Genomic DNA, 1,059 nt, shown 5'->3' with positions numbered 1-1,059 from the left:
TGCTCGTCCAATTTCCCGTTATTGAGCCTGTCATTGCTGGATCCTTCAGGGTATAAAACCTTCAGGGGAGCATAAGTTCAGGGATTTCAAATAGAATCTAATGGAAAGGTAAAAGTCGCCATGTTTTACTATAAACTCGATTAGAAATTATACCGCCAGGAGACCTATTTAGTGAGCCCAGGTAACGTTTACAAAACCCATAGTAAAAATGAAATGCTTTCGAGGTTCTTTGTGTGACTTACACATTAGCCTGCCTCAGCCGCTTCAGAAAGAGATCCTCCCTAGAATGTTCTTTCTAGACCACTCTTTCCAGATGGTGTTCAGGGTTTGCATTAAAGTTGACTCTCTCCTTGTCTGAAAGTGTTTTTTTTTTAACCTCTTCTTTCTTCCTCTGGGCTTATACACACTCATGTGTGCTCAGTAACACCAGATTCTTTCCTTGCTTGTATTTTCTAAGTCTTTCCCTTCCTTTCCTCATCCGACAACCTCCTGGAAGGACAGGAAAGTTTGCGTGTTATCAGAGACGAGACAGCATTACCAGGACTAGTACTCTTTCACAAGGATAAAGTTGAGGCTACAACCAGGGGCACCTGGGAAAATGACCAGTTAGTTTCTGGGCTTGTTCCAACCTTATTTTCCCATTCATATGCTCTTTGGGTTCCTAATGGGATCCAGGGAGGATATCCAGGGACACCGAGAGCTGTAGAACAAGCCACCAGTACCTGACAGAGCTCTTGAAAAGCCTGTTTTTCACAGTTGAGCACTTCTTAGCATGGACTGTCTCGCTCTGCTCTTTGATTAAGCCCGCCTGGGAAGAATTTGAGTATGGCTAGAGAATTGGCAGTCAGGTCTCCGGCATATCAGATTGCAGATTCTGTTGTAGAAATAAAGGTTTTGACCTTTTTATTTATCTCTGGATTTTTAGCCCCAAGGACCCCTGTTTTGAATTGAAAAAATGAAGTATGAAGAAAAGGCTAGATTCTGAAAAGCAAGCAAGAGTATAAAACAACAAAAAGAATGGAGGAAAAAAAATTAATAACTTTATGAAAGAAGTTTGGT

General features: G+C 41.5%; 1 protein-coding gene across 1 annotated transcript in view; it reads left to right on the top strand.

Annotated features, from left to right (window-relative positions):
• KIF13A (kinesin family member 13A) overlaps window positions 1-1,059 on the top strand; it is a 285,225-nt gene that overhangs the window by 178,257 nt on the left and 105,909 nt on the right. The gene's annotated exons all lie outside the window — the stretch shown is intronic.

The sequence above is a fragment of the Trichechus manatus genome, unplaced genomic scaffold (genome assembly GCF_000243295.1).
Source record: "Trichechus manatus latirostris isolate Lorelei unplaced genomic scaffold, TriManLat1.0 scaffold00103, whole genome shotgun sequence".
In the NCBI taxonomy this organism is placed as follows: domain Eukaryota; kingdom Metazoa; phylum Chordata; class Mammalia; order Sirenia; family Trichechidae; genus Trichechus; species Trichechus manatus.
The sequence above is the reverse complement of the archived record's forward strand: the minus strand, read 5'-3'. Positions and strand labels throughout refer to the sequence as shown.